The sequence below is a fragment of the Festucalex cinctus genome, chromosome 3 (genome assembly GCF_051991245.1).
Source record: "Festucalex cinctus isolate MCC-2025b chromosome 3, RoL_Fcin_1.0, whole genome shotgun sequence".
Lineage (NCBI taxonomy): Eukaryota > Metazoa > Chordata > Actinopteri > Syngnathiformes > Syngnathidae > Festucalex > Festucalex cinctus.
Genome location: NC_135413.1, coordinates 6,418,931 through 6,438,003, shown reverse-complemented (window position 1 = coordinate 6,438,003; position 19,073 = coordinate 6,418,931). Strand labels below are relative to the sequence as shown.

The 19,073-nt window shown below is 40.2% G+C and overlaps 1 protein-coding gene and 1 long non-coding RNA gene across 2 annotated transcripts in view; both read left to right on the top strand.

The window, feature by feature from the left end:
* cdh13 (cadherin 13, H-cadherin (heart)) overlaps positions 1–19,073 on the top strand; it is a 511,818-nt gene that overhangs the window by 390,463 nt on the left and 102,282 nt on the right. The window lies entirely within an intron of this gene.
* On the top strand, positions 17,579–18,867 carry LOC144015519 (uncharacterized). Its single transcript, XR_013282742.1, has 2 exons — positions 17,579–17,805; positions 18,532–18,867. It is a non-coding gene; the product is annotated as an uncharacterized LOC144015519 (long non-coding RNA).

Genomic DNA, 19,073 nt, shown 5'->3' with positions numbered 1-19,073 from the left:
GGCCGATAATCGTTACACGTGCATGCTGAACGTGACTTGTCTGACGTCACTCCCCCTGGCGAGAGGGCGGAGACGACGTCATCCCATAATGCTTCACGGACCAGGATGGAAATAAATAAAAAAATTTTACCGCTTTTATGGTCCACAATGTACACTTTTTTTGTTGCGTTGTGTGCCTGTTTGTTAATAAAACTAGTAGTATAAGTATCATCACTTTTGTTTTGAATGTGCAAACCATTCACGACCAGACCATGGCTGAATTCAGTGTGGTGATCAATGACTTCCGCCTCATCTTCGTAGTGAGCGGCAGTTGTTTGTGACTGTTACAACAGTGAGATATTTTGCCTTCTTCATGAAAATGTGGAGTAACGCATTGAATCTCTGGACAGTAACTTTAATCAGACTACTTTGTAGAATAATTGGCACTGTATTCAATTTCAAACATTTTTTGTGTAGGATTTCCACTTTGAAGTAAAAGTAATTATCAGCACTTAAACAGAAATATAACAGCCTAAGTTGCATCAACATAAAATTAAACAAAGGACATAAAATGATTATGATAGCAAAAGCTGTAAAGCAGAATTTTACAATTGTCAACCCAGTAAAAACTGACCTGTGTCCTTTTGCGAAAAGTATTATGTAAGAAAGTGCATTCTTCTTTAGTGTACAAATACTGTGAGAAGGGAACCAAGTAAGTAAGTATGCATAATACATGAACTGGGACACCTGCTGGAATCAAAATGAAAAACAGTATGGAAGTCTATATCTGAACCAGATTTTTTTTTCTGCTTTCATTAAATAATTAAAAATTAACTATTGAATTGGAGCTTTGTTAGTTTGTGTCGCTTTTATTGCACAATATGCACACTTGTCGACCTGAAGCCAAACAGTAATCCCCAAATATATGGACACCATACTATGTTATAAAATTGAACAATAAATAAGATGTCATGGCAAGGCAGCATAGAAAATAAAGAGCCCACTGGAAAGTATCACCTTTTGGGGGCCATCGGTGTGAGGCTTTTTTGTTGTTGTTGTTTTTGCAAAGTCGCTGTCTAGCGTCACGTTTTGATTATGCTCCTTTTGTACAGCTGGAAATGATGTAGCAAATTGTAATTTCTAATTCTAATTATGTGTGTAATTAATATAAACTGTGCAGCCACCTCTCATTTGAGCTACAAATCACATTCATTAGCACTGACTTTAAACTGTAAACAGAGTAAAGGAAAGTAGAAGGGTGGTGTTTTATCTTCATCCAATTTCTTTCCACTTTGAGCTTGCCATAGCTCACTTTGGGCAAGAGGTAAGGGGTCCAACCAGCATTGCAGAGATGACCACATTTATTTAGAACAACCAGGGAGTGTTTTTGACCTTCCTAACCCTTGAAGTGTGTGCGTCGGTTCTTCAGAGAGTATATTTTATGAAGAATATTGATTGGCTCATGAAGGTAAACTGCCTCTTGTGGTTCTGCTAAAGATTTCCTCCTGTTCTTAATGAGAATTTACTCTCACCTCTACCGCTAGTCATTTTCCGATGGTTCTCAAGTCTAAGAGCAGTACCCTAAAGGGACAGTGCACCGTGTTCTTAAATATTGCCATAACTTTGGAAATTAACTTCATTGATTCAAAGATCATTGATTCAAAGAATGTCAAATCTAGGGAAATAAACTGTCTTGAAGTGTTGCTGATATTCACTCTCATTCACTTGCAGTGCATTTTCTATCATTTGTAGACATTCTGGTGAATGGTTAGCTTCACTGTTTTCATATGTGGAGACACAGTAAATATGCTGAGCACTTTTACTGTTGGGCAGAACCTCCTCGAGTCATCCTCAAGCCTCAATGTGCGTTTAAGACAAATGACACCTTCCTTAATATGGCACTAATGCTGCGTTCTCACCAAAAGCGGGGGAAGGCGTTTGCATTGTAGTCAATGGAGTTCGCGCGCAATGGAACGAAAGTGCGTGGGGCAGCGCGGAGGACGCAGCAGCAGCGAAAATCCGCACATTCGTGACAAAAATCCGCACAATCGCATATTCACCAAAGTTCAAAACTTTTTTCACTTTTTGCTTCGCGGCAGCCAATCAGCTTCAAGTACGGGCTACGTCACACACAGCGTCCTCTCTATTGTCACCCAGCAAAGAAGTAGCATTCAAGTACTGGTAAGTCTATTTACTTGCTGAACTGTACCGAGGTAGCAGCAGTGTTTACCACCAGATAGCCACTAAAAAAGCGAAAGTGCTATCACGTACCTCAAAAAAGGAGAAAATAGTGCCACGGCTGTTTAGTCCCAGGAAAGAAGTGGAAGTAGTTGACGGTGCTCACTTTTGGTTGATTCGCTAAAGTGCTCCACTTCCTTGTTCACCAAGGGACACGCCTCCTCTGCTCCGGGGCGCACCAAAGCGCGAATGAGTGGCAATCGTTCCAAAAAACTAAGCGGTGAAACGCTCACGAAGGAAGCGTTCCAGTTCACCTTTTTGGATTTGTTGAGAACCCAGTATAAGAACAATTTCTGTTGTCACGGCTGAAGCCTTGAGGAGCTTGGAATGTTGCAATTAAAAAGGCATGAAATCCAACCACAATTGTCAAAGTGAATCATTCATGTAAAGCGTGGCGTGTGACTCGCAGTCACAAAAGAGGTAGAACACCCATGGCTCTACTCAGTCTATTTTGTTGTTTACCTTACACACTATGGAATACAACGACTATATCTTGTCACCTATTGTGCTATTTCACAAGTATAAACAAAGAAAGTTCATTTAAGACCATATATTGTGACCAAAGTTGCCTTAATTTATATATATATATATATATATATATATATATATATATATATATATATATATATATATATATATATGTATAAAGTTAATTTATTATTGTTTTAAAGATATTGTTTGGCAATATTTGAAAGTGTACATTCCTTTTTTTTATGTTTATGAATGACCATCTGTCTAAATTCCGTCTATGTTAGATGTGGTCTAAGCAGGCTTAAGGTTTAGATCCACTTTCTGCCACAAAATTGTCACGCCACCAGGCACATTTCCAAGACACTCCTGATGTGCTGGCCCGCCCAGCTTGGCGGAGATCAGTCTTCTAATTTGGCAAAAACACACAGTGAGCCTTACACTGATCGCCACTATGCAGATGTCTATGAAAATAGACCCCCTTCACTTCTGCTTACACTGATTTGACCTTAAAGCAATCCACCACTTATTAATCATTTTCCAGTATTGGGTTAGTCATTGCGTACAAAGAATAAAAGTGCAAATATCTCTGCCATCTTATTCTGACCTGAATTTTATTTTAAACCGATAAGGTATCCCAATTCGAACACACGGTGAGGGACTCAATGTTCCTGGTCACGTGATCGTGATGACGTATCCCGTGCGAGCCGTCTTCGCTCATTTCAATGGGAATTTGCTGACATAATGTGCAAGAAAAAGATATCTTCGATCCCAAATACTGCGCCAATCCTGTTCAGACCTCTACACGTTTCATGTCATTCCGTGTGGTGGGTGGCCACTCCTAATGTGAGTCAAAGCAGGCTTAGCATACGGCATGTAGTTTAACCTAGCAGAGTGAAAGTCACCCGGATGTTTACAGTCCATTTCGATTTGCCGGTGGCCGAATCTGCCAGTTTTATCCAGCTTTCGGTGTCCTCCATGGCTGTACTGCTCATTTTCCAGTACAGGAAAACCGGTTAGAAAAATGGATGGATGGATTTGATTTGGAAGTGTGTATAAAGACTAAAAGGCCAAATATCTCTGGCTTCTTATTCACTGATTTTATTTAAAACCGATTCAGTATCAAAATAAGGACAAACCCTGGGCAATAGGAGTGGGTGATATGGCCTAAAATTATATCACGATATTTAAAAGAAATTTGTGGTGACGATATTTTTGACGATATTGGTAATAATTACTGAACAATAAATTTGTGATTGGCACTTCTAAAAAAATAGCACTTTGATTTGATTGCAGCAACCATATTTAAGCCACCTTTTTTTTCCACAATTGAAATGTAAACAAAGTACAAATATAGCAACTGTAATGGAATAAAATGGAAATAAAAACAGGCCAGGTAGTGTTTACCCTGCAAATTGTAACATAAATGCTAAAAGCACATTTACTTAGCAAATACAATGAAAGCACATACCTTCAGAAGTCGGTGGCAAATTGCATGAGTCAAAAAAGTCCACTATTTGCTCCTTTGTGGTTGAGCGTCATGTTGTTTGGGGGAGGGTGGTGTTGCCAGTAATATGGTAAAGCCAGTTTGCTTTGTACATTGCAGGCAAGTGTATTGTTAAAAAATGTTTTCCCTCTACGATTGTTTAGCAGTGGTTATTTTTGCCGCAACCGGCAACCCTTCTGCGAGCGTTATTTTGCCGTGAATGTCTCTGATTAGTTAATCAGAGGAGCAAGAAAATGCCGTGATTGTAGACATTACTTGTGGGGATGGAAAAACACAAAAATGCATGTTTACACTACTGTGTGACAGCAACGCACACGCCGTCTCGTTGAGAGAGAACGTTAGCTTAGCAGCCGGTTGACATCACAAACTCACGTGAACTAGATGGCGAATTACCGGTCACAGTAAAATAAACTCCGTGGATTGTTTATCTTGGCCAAATAATATGCGACCGCGACCTCTTGTAACTAAACGGCCTCCACACAACGAAGCTCACTCCCACTTTGCCGAAGACGCGACAAAACTAACTGCAAAACTAACTACTTCAAAACGCTCCGACATAGTTTTTTATGCAGCAGTGGACGACACGTGTACGTGCAAATTGACACGAAGACGTATAACTTTACACATTACGTCATCACCTCAATTTCGCGATATTTAATATTTTTACCACCCAAAAAAATACCCTACTGGGCAACATCATTATCCAGGTCATATTATGATGATTATGATGATGTATCCAGTGCGTAAACAACAGCCTCCTTTGTTCAATTGAATGGGAGTTTGCTGGCAAGAAAAATGCCGTCTTCTATCGCCAAATACGGTGTCAATTATGACCGTTTCATGTTCTTCCGTGGGGTGGTGGCCTCTCCTAATTTAGGGTATGCACGCTGAGCACAACAAAATGTAGCTGGCCAAGTGAGTAAAAGTGGGCTGGATGTTTACCGTTCATGTTAGGGACCTCCACCAATTGCATTTCCTGGGTGACCAATGTAAATGTTAACTTGAGGCCCACAAACGTCACCCTGTAAACAGGCAATTTGTGGACGGTCCCTAACTTGTATTCGCTATGGTTCAGCTGAATGCATCCTCCTTATCGGCCACAGTTTCATCTTCACTTTCGTCTGGACACAAATCTTTGGCGAGTCCCCCGTGGCTATGCTGCTTTTGAAGAAGCGGTTCTTTACTAGGGCATAATTCCCCTTTAATGCCCGCCACGGGACGCAACAATTTCTTGCGAGCCTCTTTGTTGTCATTGGAAGTTGTATGCGTGTTTACAGCATGTGATACATCACGATGATCATGTGACTGTCCAAAAACGGCCACTACTGTATTTATGTAAAAATCCAAAAATGGCCACTACTGTATTTATGTAAAAATATTCCTAAAAAGTACTATAAAATCATAAACGCTCAACATAAATTGAAGAGTTGAAATTAACCAATCCACAGAATAGCTGGTTAGTTTTTAATAAATGGTGTGTTCCTTTATGTCCAATGTTCAATATTACTTACACTTAATTGGTATTGCATCACTGGATTGTGTTTGACTTTGTAGATTGTGGAAGAGGTTCAACAGAATAAAGATGGGAACAGGTGAAGATTAAACTGTGAGAGGACCAATGTTTCTTTTACAAATACTGACACAAGTTGCTTTTCATATCACTACTTGGATTGTTCTTCCAAGCTATGTGCAGGTGGGTGTCATCATTTGTCCGAGTTGAAAGGAAACTGCCAATGATTTGATGCCTGGAGCTAGTGAGAAAAGGCCGCATGAGACAAAGCACTTCCTGCAAATTGGATCATGATAACATACCTGTAGAGCAAGTTGATGTGGTGTCTCATGTGGTATCCACGCATCTCTCCCCCTCATTTTCTTCTTGTCCTCCTACCGATCTACTGCTTCCTCTTGCCCCCTCCTCCCTCACTGCTTTGTCCCTGTGATCAGCCCTTACTTTGAAGCAATCCTTTCGAGTGTGGCAGTGGGAAATGTTATTCTCAGATCAGAGGTCTCTGAAACGAGGCCTGTCATATCATGTGGCGTGTGCCAATCCATTTTCTCAACTGCTTTCACTAACACAATTGCTTACTAAAATCACTTGTGGCTTACAAAGTTGTACCACGCTGTGCCACTTTATGGCTTTATGTACTTTTGGGACTGAAGGCTCATACCTATCTTGATGCAATGCCACATTTTGACGAACAAAGACTGGTTTCTATTAAAACTCCCCTGTTCAGATATTAGATGTATCTTTAATATTATGGCAGAATCGTTATCTGCATGCCTGCTTGTTCATATAGTCCAGCTTCTCAAATAGTGGGGCGGGCCCCCCCAGGGGGGCGCGAGGCTCCATCAAGGGGGGCGCGTTTGACCTCGGGGAACATGCTTTTTTATTTTTATTTTTGATTTTTTTACTGTCCTAGAATAAAGTACAATTGCACCTCCACTACATTAGGGGACAGTGGTGCTCTCATTATCGCAGAGTGTGCGCAGGGAGCATTTGCTCGGTGGTGTAGGGGTTTTGTTTGCACTGAGCATGCGCGCTTTGCACACAGCAAAAAAAAAACAATCGGCACAAATTATTTTATATATTTTTGTTTTGCCGGTTATTTATTTATTTATTTATTTATTTTTAATATTGTGCTCCTGAGTTAATGTTAGTGATCAGTTTGAATGCATTATTATTTATTGATTTTATGTAATTTTATTTTTCCGTATCATATGGTTAGACATGGTCAATCAAAAAATGTTTATAGTTTAATTAAGGATTTAATTTTATTTTGAATTTCAGATGCACTTTAAATCTTTTCTGTTACATTTAATAAAGCTATTCTTTGTTGTAAGTTGGTACATATTTCTTTCTTTTTGTATTCGGGGGGGCAATGACATAAAATAATTCAGAAGCACTGATATAGTCCAAGAGGTGTTTGGCAAAATCCAAAAGGAGGTGAAAGCTCAAGGAGCTGAAATAGACAAGTGTCTCAATCAACAGTTTGCAAGTACCCTTCTTACACTTGAGAGAAAATTCCCACTAGCTGTAATTTCCACCCTGAGCAGACGGAAACATCTTTTCTGGGCCAAGCATTGGCAGAGACGTTATAATTGAGTTGAGACTTGTGAAAGTCTCATTAAGACGTTGTCAAGCTCCAGAAGAAACCTCACGCAGTGCGTTTAGACACCACTGAGACTGCAGGCATCCCAGAGGCCGTCTCTTCTCCAACTGGAGGGCAAAATTGTGTGTGTACAGGTGTATTTGTTTTTGTTTTTCCTTATGAAGTGTGTAATTGTGCATTAGATTCACAGGTCTGTAGAGCACCATCTGCTTTCACAGCGTTTGGTCAATCAAAAGCTTCTGAGGTTCACTGCTGCCACCATGCGTGACAAACTATTGATAGGAACACCTGTTTATTGTCTCTGGCTTTCTTCCAGCTCCCCCTGGAGCAACCACTTTAATGGATAGAGTTTAGGAGATATCACAAGCCTTGGGGCTTGAATTGTGTCTACATAAAATTCCCAAGGCAGTTAAATGTGTTCAAGGAGTGTTTCTTCCCCTTTACTTAGTTCATAATACTGTAGTATTGCACTACGCGATGTGTAGTTTGGGCCTAAAAACTGGTGCGTCTTGATTTCATGCCTTGTTTATAGTGTTTTGGAATTTTGGTGGCTGAAAGTAGACTCAACCTCCAGCTGTAAACAGGTCTAAGTTGTGGTGCAGCTTGTGTAATGTGATTTTGGTGGAGTTGATCGAAATGAAGGCAGACAGATTCTGCACTCTGGTGACGTGTAATTAATCTCATCATATTTCATTCATGAATACAACAACAGCGTACATCAAACCTTCTGAATCATTGTAGAAATCAATTTATTGAATGCTTGCATTTCGTCATAGACACACTTTGCACGCTTCGAGATCTCCTGCTTGGACACCACCCAAAGTCTTATTATCATATATAGGGATACTCAATACCACTTTTTTCAGACCGATACCAGTATGACTCTACTGACCACTTGAGTAGTCACTACTGATACCGATAGCAAATACCGATACCACTAGTACATACAATTCTCCCCCCCCAAAAAAAAAAAAAACGACAGACTTCAACTGTATATCATATTATGGCATTTTCCCTAAAAGATTGCATGACGTTAATGACAATTTTCTATTCTACTCATTTATAATTTGTAGTTCCTGATCCTACTGGCATCAGCTACTGTCTATACTGATACCATAAAATAAGGCTGGTATTTGTACAGATACAATACCTGATATCAGTACTTGTTCTAAATGCATGCTTTTGATCTTGATTAGTGGCTGTTTTTTGGATACTGATGATATCCAAATCATATATATATATATATATATATATATATGTTTTATTTATACCAAAATGGATGGATATAGGTATAAATATTATATTAGGGGTGTGAATTGCCTAGTACCTGACGATTGGATCCGTATCACGATTCTTAGGTCAAGATTCGATTCGATGCCGATTAATCCCGATATGAATTTACAAGTCGATTGTTACGATTTCTTTTACTCAATTTCGAAAATACCATTCAGTAAACTTGTACAAGTACACTGTAAGATTTGTATGAAAATTTATTATTTATTGATCTCAAACTTCAGTGTTATAACTGTGAGCCACTGTATTTAACAAACAGGTTGTAACCTTTTTCATGTTAGAACAGCATTGAAATAAAATTTTAAGGCTTAATGTTCCATTATTATAACATTCTTCCATGCTTAAGGTGTGAAAGTTAGACATTTTGTTGAATATTTTTTCATCAAAAATGGATGTTAAAAAATCGATTTGGCTGCCTATTGAATCGATTCGAGAATTGCGTGCTGTAGTATCGCAATATATTGCTGAATCGATTTTTTTTAACACCCCTAATAAATATAATTATTAATGTCAAACCATCATTTTAAAGTGACTAATTTGTCTTGAGCTGTGTTCAGAAGCTCAGTTGAATTGTTATCAGAGCAGAGTGCTGTTATCAGCATAACTGTACTTTTTAGGAGCTTCAATATCTTACAGATATAATTACCTGTATGCATAAAATAAATTATATTGGGCCAAAGAGTGGGAAACTCTGCATGTTACTTGCTTGTGACCTATTTTGACTTTATTTAACTATACAGTATGTTGGCTCAGTGGTAGAGTGGTCGTCTCCCATCTGTGAGGATTCAACTCTCACACCTGATGACCATGTTGAAGTGTCCTTGAGCGAGAAACTGAACCCCGATTGCGATATAAAAAGCAGTCCATTTATATATTGTTTTCCGTTTGTAATATACAGTAGTCAATAAGCCATGATTGTGTTTCCCTATGATTCTTTATCTTTCCATTTTCTTGATTGGTATAGCGCACTGTTTCTCAACCCTGGTCCATGGGTAACCCTATCCAGCCTGTTTTCCATGTCTCTCTCAGCCAACACAGCTGAGGATCGTTATCAGGCTTCATGCAGAGCTTGCCGATTAGCTGGTCGTTTGAAACACCTGTGTTGGCTGTTGGAGACATGGAAAACAGGCTGGATAGGGGTACTTGAGGACCGCGGTTGAGAACCATTGGTATAGTGTGATCCATTGTACCAGAGACCTTTTTAAAGTCAAGGAAGAGCCCATCCGTATATTATGTGTTATGATTGGCTTTTGATATGTGTTCTGTCAAATTAATCACCGCAATTGAAGTGACCTGTTCGACTTAAATCCACATTATTTTTTGCTCAAAAGGTTGTGGCTTTCAATGAAGTGATTTAATCTTGTCTCAAAGAGAAGTGAGATTGGTCTACAGTTTCAAAAAGTAACATTAAAGATCCCCTGTTATGAGCTTTGCAGCAATGACACCAATCATCCTCTGAACACCCTAATACTGTATCAAAAGAAATGTTCCCGAAATTGTACCTTGTTGTAGAGTTGCAGTCTCCATGAGGAAGGTCTACTGTTAGCCTAGCATCAAACGAGCGGATTTTGGTGGTCATGGCCAAGGCTCGCCAGACGTCTGTTTGTATTTGACTACAAAATTAGTTGGGCGTGGCCAAGTCTCATCTTTTACGTGTGCTCCTGTTTACAAACAGTCGTCACGTCTGCACCTGAAGGAATATTGGCAATGCTTTACTTTCAATAGTTGGTACCGATACGGGGTAAGTGAAAGATGTTCTGCTAATCCACATTTGTTTTGTCCCAAATTCTTGAAGCAGTTGTCAGTTAAATGTTTGCCACAAACTGTCAGGGCTGCTAACCCGAGTCCTCACGATGCACATTTTCCAGGTACAGCTACTGGGATTGACACCCCGGTACCGGTCGAACCATAAGTCCTACGGGGTAAATGAATACATCTCCGGAACCGGGTCGACCTCGGCTTTCCATTGCCGTCAGTGCCGGCCCTCCACGACCCTCCAGGCCGGAGATACAGGACCGCGAAATCAGCCACCCCACTCGCGGGAACCAACACGTTTTGGGAGTTGCTTGGGCATATTTAATGTATCAATACAGTCAAGCCTTTCTGTGGCAGAAGAAAAATGTTTTTGTTGTTCTCTGTACAATCTGGTTCAGAGCAGTTCCTATGGGGTTGTTTTGCTGCTGTGCTGTCCTCCTGCTGCTGCTGCTGTTTGTTCGTGGATTGGAAATCTCTGGAGGCGGGATTGGTTGAAAATTGTGAGGGTGGAGTTCGCGCTGAGCTAGTGACGTGTAAAACCGAAAAAAGGTGGGGTTAGTGACGTGGAAAACCGACCTGCTAAAACAGCCCATTTGAGAGTGCTATTTGACCTACTTTGTACAGCCATAGAAAAGGGAACCATGGATCGCTTATCTTACAACTTGGGGACTTTGTCAGGCTGTAGTAAGGCATATTTATGACCAAACCCCCCCACAAAGTGAACATTTCATGTGAGGGGACCTTTAATCTTTACAATTTAGGAATGACTTTGGCTATTTTAATTAAGTTTGGGAAGATACCCGTTTGAAATGATTCATTGCAAATATTAGTGAGTGGTATCGTTCGAGCATGGATCACCAATCTTGATGAAGCCGAGAGCTACTTCAGTCTACATTTCTGAAATAATGAATGTGTCCAAATTACCTTGAAGAATGTATTTTACTAATGTCATGTCAATATCACAGGAATCGGTGGGTTTTTTTTCCTGCTAAACATATGAACCACATCTACCAATTCATCCTCATGTATTTTATTATTAAAATATGTAAATTAACTGATGATCACAAATAAATCTTATTTTCAATCGGCACAAAAGTGTCATGCATATCATATCAGTTGATTGGAGCATAACTGGGCGACACAGTGGAACATGTGGTGTTACCGCATCAGCCTCAGTGTGGAGACCTGCTGGGATTGAATCTATGCTGCGGCCTTTCTGTTTGGAGATTGCATATTCACTCCATGTTTGAGTCGGTTTTATCAGGGAATCCAAGTTTGAAATTTCCCCCTGACTTTTCAAATCCAGGCATTGTAGATTAATTGAAAACTCTAAAATTTAGAGTCAAAATTACATACAGCTAAGTGTGATTATGTGAATTTAAATTAAATTGTTGTCTTGATACGCCCTCAATCATCTGACGACCGGTCCAGGGTGTATCCTACCAGCCAGGATAGATCACCCATGGCCCTGAACACGATGAGCAATAGAAAATAAGGGATGGAGCATGACTCAACTGTTTCTTTTAAAAGATCTGAAAACCAAGCAGGCTGGCTGATTACTAGCCTATAAATGTTGTCCAAAAGCCATCCTGGGTTTAAAGGCATCATGAAAAGCTTCACACTATAACTTTAGTAGAAAAATAAAACAAGCAAGAGAATCCTGTGATTACTTTGAACATACATAAAGTGTGTTATATGGAGACCAGATTTTCTTTTAAAACAGTGTTCAATACACTAAAACACTAAAATTGCATAACACATATAAAATATAATTTGCTACCATAGCCTTGACATTTTTATTTATTTATTTATTCACCCTTACTCTAAAAAAAACAAAAACAAAAAAAACACCAAATGTTCCTTTTCAATACACGTGCAAATAACAAAATTAATCTGATTCCAATTGGAAGCAAAGATAATTTACAGACTGTCTTACAAGTTTAAAGATCCCTTAATATGAGCTTTTCAGCAATGACACCAACCATCCTCTGGATGCCCTAATACTGTAGCAGCGATAATTGGGTCGTCATTTTGACGAATTAATAATTTTGGGCGGTACTGAAGGAGTTGTAATTCCCTCAGCAACCTCTAGGGGCACCACGTTGATTTTGCTTGGTTTTAGGAGCAAAATAAACGATAAAATTATTTTTTCTTTTTTTTTTATCAACTATTCATAATCTGAAATCGCTACTATGTTAAATTGCTTTAGTTCTTTGCTTTAGTAAAAGAATTAATAATCCACTCAAAAACACAATGATTCAAACAAATGTATTTGGTAGTCACACATACAGTATCACTCAGCCTAACCTATTAAAGACAGAAATAAAATGCGACTAAAAGATAAAAAGAAAGCATGCAACCTAACGAACTAAGCTAAAATGTAATGAAAAATGTGAATGGGAAAAGGATGGAAGCGACGAGTCAAACCTTGAATTTGACAAAAAGTTGTGCCAGTGGTTGGTCGAATTGGCAATAGAACGCAACTTGCTTTCTGGTTCGGGCACGCGGAGGGAGCGAAACTCGATGGTGTCCTCATGGGAAAAACTGTAATCCAGTTGGGGGCAGGTGAGCGCACAGCTGGAGAGCGGCGTCCCGAAGCAGGTCATCGGATGGTGAGCTGGTTGGTGAGCTGTTTCCGTGCCCAAGTTGGCAAGGCACGTCATGGAAGGAGCTGGATGGGCCGACCAGGGCCTAACGTGGAGCAGGCTTGAAGTCTTGTGCGCGCGCGCAAGATGACACCGGCCCGTGGCTGGCATTGTGCTCCTGAAGTGCGTCAGGAAAGATGTGGGACCGTGTGGCAGTCGGGCGCACGGTGCAAATGACTGGGGTCCAGAAGATGGCCACCAGTTGGGTGCTGCGTGTCTTTGCATCGTGCAAGCTTGGGCACACGCTGTACATCAGTCCTTGTTTCAAAAGAACCAAAGGCCACCTGGTTGCTCCCCCAGCGGGGGTCGGGAAAGCGTCCATGGGGAGGACGAAGGCGTCACGAAGAGAGAGAAGTTCTTTGTGCACAGGAAGAGAAGCAGGCTCAGAGCAAAGAGAGCAAAGTTCTTTGTGTGCTAGCTTTTAAACGGGCGCAACAGGTGGCTCCACCCCCTCCATGAGCCAGACGCAGGCTTGGCTTTGAAGCCAAACTTTTGGACACAAAAAGTTTGAAATTTTGCAAGAATTGAGATGTCAAGGCTTCACAAAAGAAACACATATCATTCTAAACACGTTTCACATCTTAATGCTATCATCAAGTTATTCAATCGGCGAAAATTCTTCTAATCGGCTAAACTAGATAACTGCAGAAGTTATCCACATCATTCATTTGAGATAGACATGCAACACTTTGTAAACAAAATAAACACTCAGTCAATAAACTCAATAAAGAGTCAGTCGTATATCGAGAATTAGGTGGAATTTGGATTAATTGAGAGATTTCTCGAGTTTAATTTCAATGGTTAGCCATTTGGGGTCGCTCTTGCCCTTTGGTAGTTCCAAGGGATGTCTTAACAAAGGAAATGAAGAAGCACTGGACCCAAATGATAAGGCAGTTCTGGCACCTGATAACCAATTGTAAATGCTGGTCTGGCCTGACCAAATGCTTTCAGATCTTCACAGGGGGCTGTCTCCGATGGCTATAAAAGTGGGATTTGGTTCCTGGCTAGAATTGAGTTCAACGAATTTTGTCCTCTTGAGTGGTTTTGTGATATGTGTAGCTGACTGCTGACTGAACACACACAAGTTTCCCAGAGTGGAATATTTCTAAAGGAGGAAAAAAAAATGGAGGGTGACAAGGGCAATAATTGCTACACTGTATCAAAAATATTTGTTTGTGAAATTCTGCCTTATTGTACAAATACAGGCTCCATAAGATGGTCTACTGTGAGTCCAATTTCAAAAGGGTGTATTTTGTTGGGCGTGGCCAAGGCTAGCCTGATTCCAAGCACTTCCGTTTACAAAATGAGTTGGGGATGGCCAAGACTCTCCTGCGCCACCTGCCTCGGTTTGATGTCTGCACCTGAAGAAATATTGAAAGGCTACATACTGTACTTTTTTGCTCTTCAGTTTCAATAGATGATCATCAAATGCCACCTTTATGCACAAAATGCCATTACAACAGGCATAATTAATGACATTATTCTTTGTCTCGCCCGCCTCTGCAAAGTCGCTTTCCGCTTCCCGTACGGTCGTCATTCCACGGAGCTTGCCGAAGCAGGGTGGTGGTGGACCTTCCCGAGAGAAAGAGCGGAGGTCCCCCCGCTCAGCCAGCGGTGAGACCAGCCGGTCCCCACTCCGTCTCGCAGACCTCCGGGGACGCGGATTCCGCCTCGCCACGAGCCGGCGAGCAGAAACCAGCTGTTCCCTGCTCTCTCGTGAAGGTCCACTGACGCCTGCAGTGCCGACCAGGTTCTGCGAGTATTGTAATAAAGGTGGGGGGAGGGTTTCAAAATTATGAGGGTGGAGTTCGTACTGAGGTAGTGGCGTATAAATCCGAAAAAGGTGGGGTTAGTGACGTATAAAAGCGATCTGCTGAAACAGCCTGTTTGACAGTGCTGTTTGAGCTGTGTTGACACAAACTGCCATAGACAAGGGAAACATGGGTCGTTTTCCTCACAACTCGGGGGATTTTGTCAGGGTGGTGGAATTGCATATTATGATTTAAAAAAAGAAAAATAAAAAAAATGCAATTTTCATTTCAGGTCTCCTTTAGAAGTAGTTTAATGCTGTAATATCCATCCATCCATTTTCTTGACTGCTTTTTCCTCTCAAGGGTCGCGGGGGGTGCTGGAGCCTATCTCAGCTGGCTATGGGCAGTAGGCGGGGTACACCCTGGACTGGTTGCCAGCCAATATGCTGTAATATTAATTTGTTAAAACAATAAAACACTCTCTTAACTTTAATGACAAAGCAGAGGACAAAAATAAGATGTAGTGAAAAGCTCCTTGTAGCACTTGGTGGCCCTTTCAAAGTACTGTAACTTGTAAAGTGGCACACACTTGAAATAATGGCCTAAGTCATATTTTTACATTTTTTTGTTAACCTTCCTCAGGATGCTGGCCAGGCCACCAGTGCTAAAATTGGCTAGTTAAACAGGTGGCTCAATTCTACGGCTGAAATACAAATATGGATAATGGACAGATGGATGGGTAATCAGTGTTTGGTTTAGTTTCTCATATTTTCTGGAGAAAAAAAATAGAAAAATGACTCAGGCCATTATTTTAGGAGGGTGATGACAAGTTAACAACTACTAATATAGAATGCTAAAACAGTAACTGTCAGAGCTGTCAAGACTCACACATTTACGTGAATCTCAGACATTTCTCTCCAATGGCACGCTCACGCACTTTAATTTGTCATGCTAATAAAAAGTACCACTTGAAAAAAAAATGTTTTGCTTTTTTCATTGTTAAAAAGTGGGCTGTGTTATTTCGGTGCTGTGATTGGTCTTTGCTACTGTCGGTTAAGCGGTCAATTACATTGACTTGTACCCAGACACGCTTCCCTTGTGCACATGCTCTGCTGTCATTCCTTGCTGTCGCTCGCTTGCTGTTGGGAGTAGTTTTGTCATGACCGTGTTTTGCCTGTGTGATATTTGGGACAGGGTTATTTTTCGGGTCATGATCGTATGGTCAAGTGTCTGTTTTGAAGTGATGTACCGGAACCGGCATCTGGTTTCAACTGGTAAAACGCTATGTGATGTCAGAAGCTATGTGATGTCAAGAGTATTAAATCTCTTTATCTGGTCAACAGCCAATCAGAAAATTTCATCTCAGTCCTGCTACTCACATGTCTAGCCACAGCCAATCTGATCGATTCAACTATCTATGTATAAGACTGACTGAGAAGTGTGTGTTTTGTCGGATTATTCCTCTATTTCCCTGTGCACCTCAACTGCTCAAGTCAGTTATGCGAATAAAGAGTTATTAGACTTATTTGTGTCTGCATCTTTGGGATCCAACTCCAGAGTGTAACGAGTTTTGTCCCAAAAATTGAGCTTGTACCTAAAGTGACTAATTGGGCACCCGTTTACCTGAGAACTTGTTTAAGTAAACATTAGTGATGTAATTTTATTTATTTATTATTTATTTTTTATTTATTTATTTATTTTATTTTTTCAGTTACTTTTGTATTTTAACAGGTAGTTCCCCTCCTTATTTGCTACTACTATGAGTGACATACTTGTATACAAACTCCTTTTATTTGCCTGTGTATTCTCAGGGCTGAGCATCGGGAAAATGCGGAGTTGTTGCACTTTTGGTTCATCTTCATGTCACTTCATTACAGCATTGAGACCAGGCCAAAGCTGCCATGCTTATTGTAAAACATCAAAAACAACAGACAAAAGTAAAAAGTCCAGAAACATTTTTTATATGCTAGTCCAGTCCAATTTGAATGTTGTGCAATGTTAAATTGAAAATATAATTCAATGTACGTTTAGCTAACATTTTCATTCACAATTATTTTTGAACATCATTGCCTCCGTAAGAATGCCGTTTAAGACAAGACAGGGACAAATCTATTGAGGAAAAAAGGCCTTTTGTACACAGTTGCAGATGTGTGTCTGTACTTAATTAGCAAGTTTGCAGTAAAAACAACAACAACTTTAAAACGATACAAGACATAACTCATTTGTTGGATTAGGCATTGTGTATAAAGAATAAAAGTTGACAGCCCTGGTAGCACTAAGACAACTTTTGACCAGTTACATGTTAGCTTGCTTGCATTAGCAGATAACGTTGGCAGCCAACTTCATTGCCTCATTTCTTGGGTGATATCTCATGTCACGGTGATGGCTTCAGATACCCGTGCGTCTGCAGCATGCGGTTGAGTGCCTATAGGGAGAAACACTATGGCGTTAGATTTGTGCCACAATTCCGTGTGTAACAAAATGTGTTTCGTACGTACAAAATGTGTTTCGTACGTACCAAAAATGTGTTTCGTACGTACAAAATGTGTTTCGTACGTACCAAAAATGTGTTTCGTACGTACAAAATGTGTTTCGTGCGTACAAAACAGTCCTTGCGCACGCTTGCTACGTCTCTCCTCAACACGTACGAAACTTTGATTTACGCTTGCGATGCAAGGGTCGAGGCGTAATATTTGTGCCACAATTCTTAACCAATCAGGAGTCGGACAGGAGAGGAAATCCTGATTGGCTGTTTAATATCCAATCAGGCAGAACTTTGACAACGTGTCGTCACGCCGCGTTGCATCATGGGCGCTTCTTCGATTTTTTTTTTTGGTTTTGTTTACTAGCACTCGGTGCTTTCCTGTTTGTATTTTATCTGCATTTCTGCTGACTTTTATTTACTTAACAAAGGTTTTGTTATATTACGGGGTGAAGCAGCTCCCAACTGCTTTCCTGCTTAGCGGAAGACAAGTTTTAGCCCTCATGGGACCGTTGGATGACCGTTGGGGGGGACGCTAACTTCCGAATCGAAGACTACTTTCAACATTTTCATAACGGTAAGTAGCATAAAAGTAGCATCTTTTAACTTGGCCACTATCACACACAGGCTTCCAAGACAATCAAAATTGTATGTAATAGTTACATACACGACATTGGCAATTGATGTGCATAGTTATGATGAAGAAAAAAAAAAATCGCCACCCCCTTTCTTTATTTTCTTATGCATTTTTAGTGCCTAGTGCCACCAAATGTATATCGTGTAACTAACAGGCAGAAAAAAACATGGAATGTCCAAAAGCACTGTTAACACAATGCCATAGTTACTGATTTTTAAGTACGTTAGTGATATTGATTAGAAAATCGTGGAAAATTACGAGATATCAGCTCTTGAATTCAATTCACGAGTTAATTTTGTTGTCATTACCTGTATACTTGTGCACATAAATGCCATCTCAAACAAATCACTAAAGCAGCCTTTTACCACCTAAAAGACTTCGACAGAAGGGTTGCATGCTCCATACCAGAAGAACCTGACTCATGCTTTTATTTCCAGTAGACTTAATTATTGCAAAGGTCTTCTGACTGTTCTCCCTCAAAAGAGCATCACATTATAGCTGCAGAGGTTATGAAGTGGTTACCCTAGACATTTAACATGAGCAAGAAACTGTAGAAACATGGATGGTCACATTGTTTTCCCATAACTACATGAAGATGGATGGATATGATTGTTTCACGTTTTACAATTAATAACCTTAAGCTTTTGTTTGTTTCCAATTTACCAGGTAAACCAATCCAGATTGCGCATCGTTTCTATATCCGGGTCACAGTCATCAATACGATGTCTAAGGATATAGAGTACAGCTGAGATGGATGGGACGGCGATGGATGGCTCCACAATAGCAGTCTACCATGCCTACTGTGTGTAAAACTTGAAATAAAAACTGCAAAGATGCACTGTAACTGAGGACGATTCATTTGATTTAAAAACAAAATGTACAGTTTGCTGTTTGTTGATCGATAATGCATCATTAAGTGTCAATTACAAATACAATGTGTAATATATTTTCATCTGTGGAACCTCTTGGGTCTTGCATTCTCAATACATCATCGTGAGTACAGTACTCTGAGGTCTTCTTGGTCAATGATGGGCAAATGTGCAGTGTGTGCACTTCCGCACTTTAATCTTGAAACCATAAATGTGTCATGTACTGCATTGGCAGTGTACCTGCAATAGTATTTTGGTTATTCTTTACAGGTTGTTCCGAATACAGTGTGTGTGACACTTTTTATTTTTCTAATTGTCAATGATACTGTTTGCAAGACA